The sequence below is a fragment of the Octodon degus genome, unplaced genomic scaffold (genome assembly GCF_000260255.1).
Source record: "Octodon degus isolate 3935 unplaced genomic scaffold, OctDeg1.0 scaffold00013, whole genome shotgun sequence".
Classification (NCBI taxonomy): Eukaryota; Metazoa; Chordata; class Mammalia; order Rodentia; family Octodontidae; genus Octodon; species Octodon degus.
The window spans coordinates 19,000,915-19,003,516 of record NW_004524589.1 but is presented as its reverse complement, the minus strand read 5'-3'; positions in this window follow the sequence as shown (position 1 = coordinate 19,003,516).

The window sequence follows — 2,602 nt, the reverse complement described above, 5'->3', positions numbered from 1 at the left end:
ATCAGCACACTTTTCATAGCTAAATCTTAGAAGCAACCCAAATGCCCATAAACTGAGTAATGGATAAAGGAGATGTGGTAATTTTACATGATGGAGTATTAGTCAGCTATGAAAAAGAATCAATTTGAGGCTGTTGTGGGTACATGAAAGCAACTAGAGATCATACTGTTTTTTCATTTTAATGAGAAAAGATAAAATAGCAAAGAGTCAGTTTCAGAACAGGTTAGTAGGGGCACCCCAAAATTAGGACTTTTCTTTGCACACCTCAGGCCACTTGCAGTGGCTCTGCAGCTGTCATCATGCCACAGAATGAATACATTGAATTACATCATAAATGCTATGGGTACCACTTGGGTTACCATGAGAAAAAGAGAAAGAAGGAAAATTGAGAGGCTCATGCGCAGGCAAAGAAGGCAAAAAAAAAAAAAAAAAAAAATGATAGGCCTGAAGGCTAAGCTCTACCAGAAACAGCACCATGCAGAGAAAATATAAATGAAGAAGACTATCAAGATGCATGAAAAGAGAAACACCAAACAAAAGAATGATGGAAAGACTCCACAAGGAGCAGTACCTGCCTCCCTGCTGGACAGAGAGGGACAGTCTTGTGCAAAAGTACTTTCCAACATAATTAAACAGAAATGAAAAGAAAAAGTGGGAAAATAGGAAGTTCCTCTGCCCAAAGTTCATGCCCAAGGAGAAACACAAGTATTAAAAGTTATTCAAACTGGAAAGAGAAAAAAATGGCATGGAAGAAGATAGTTACTAAAGTCTGCTTCCTTGGAGATGGCTTTACAAGAAAACCACCTAAGTATGAAAGATTCATTAGGCCAGTGGGCTTATGCTTTAAGAAGGCCCATGTAACACATCCTGAACTGAAAGCCACCTTTTGACTGCCAATACTTGGTGTGAAAAAGAATTCTTCATCAACACTGTGTACAACTTTGGGTGTTATTACCAAAGGAGCAGTGATTGAGGTGAACACGAGTGAGTTGGGCCTTGTGACACAAGGAGGCAAGGTTATTTTGGGTAAATATGCCCAGGTAATCAACAATCCTGAAAATGACAGATGCATCAATGCAGTCTTACTGGTTTCATACAGTAACTTCTTACACTTATTTAAAGACTACAGACCAATTAGGAAAACCATAACTTGAATACTGCTGAACAACTCTCATGACTACATTCTTCAAGAAAACTATTAAATTGTAAAACATTAAAATGGTCCAGTTTTACAAATTGATCTTTTATTAGGGGTCTGTAAAGGGCTTATGTGTTAGTGAGATTGAACTATCTGAAAAAGTAAACATACATCTTTGCACTAAAGAGTGGACACTCAGCAAAATGGACCGCTCATTCCTAAAAATCTACCAGTATTTAAGGTCAGTGGAAACTTAATTTACGGGTCTAGGGCAAGGAAATCTGCTGATGCTATTCTACCTCATCATTTTTCATTAATCCTAAAAAAGTAATGTTTAAATTTATTCTCAGTATAGTCTATTTACAATACTTTAAGAATGGCATTAGAAAAAAAAAAAGAATGGCATTAGACGTTTATTTAGATAATTCCAACTTGGTTGCACTGATTCCCTGAAAAAAAAACTTTATTTGCAGCTAAATAATATAAGAAGGTTATATGTACATCTCAAGTTTTGTGATCCGAGTTAAATGGTCATGGCTTGAAAAAAGAACAGGTTAATAGTTACTTACAAAAACTAATATATTGCACATCATCTTTCAGTAGTTATTCAGAGGACAAGATGCAGGCATGATATCTTGTCTAAACAATATTAGTACAAACCTTTCTTCTCAATGAACTAAGAGAAAGTAGCTGCATATCTATCCTATCTTGTATATACATATATTTGTTTCACAACAAAGTGGTCATGTATTTAGATCCCATTTTTGTTTTTCCTTTGTCAGAGATGGGTGCTCCATTACTGTTAGAAAAGCTGTACTTGGAGAAGTCTCTAAAGTACCCTTTCATACTTGATGCCAGACCAAAGATTGTAGGTACTTGAATTCAGCAAAATAACTCAACACAGACCAATAGTCTATAAAAGCAGTGAGTTATCAGTGCAACAGGGAATTGTCCGAAGTTGTTGACTTGAGCCTTTTACTGCTCAGCATATTGATATAGCTTCACTTTTTATACCTCATGGTTATACTTTTCTGCTGGATGGTTAAGACAAAGTTAAAACAAGATCTATATGACTAAAAATGTAGCTTTTACTATCTGACAAGTTCAGTCAAATTGCTTCAGAATTTACCCTGGAAACATGTACAGCACCATGTGGGTCTTTTTTCAGTGTCAGCCTTCTGGATGAGTCATGGCCATTGCTTGATCTAGAAATCATACTTTTAAGTAAAATAAATCAGACCTGCATGTGAAAACATTTTTTTGTCTCCTTAGTGTAGGAACCTGAAAAAGTCAATAAAATCTGAAGGGTACAATAGATACTGTGAAAGGGAATGAACCTGTTCATAAGGAAGGAATTGCTGAGATGAGGGTGACAAGAGAGGGCATGGAGGAAAGTGGTATATCTATGCATGTAAGCAGGATGGCTTGGATAATTGTACTGTGGATTTATGCTGGTCTATGGAA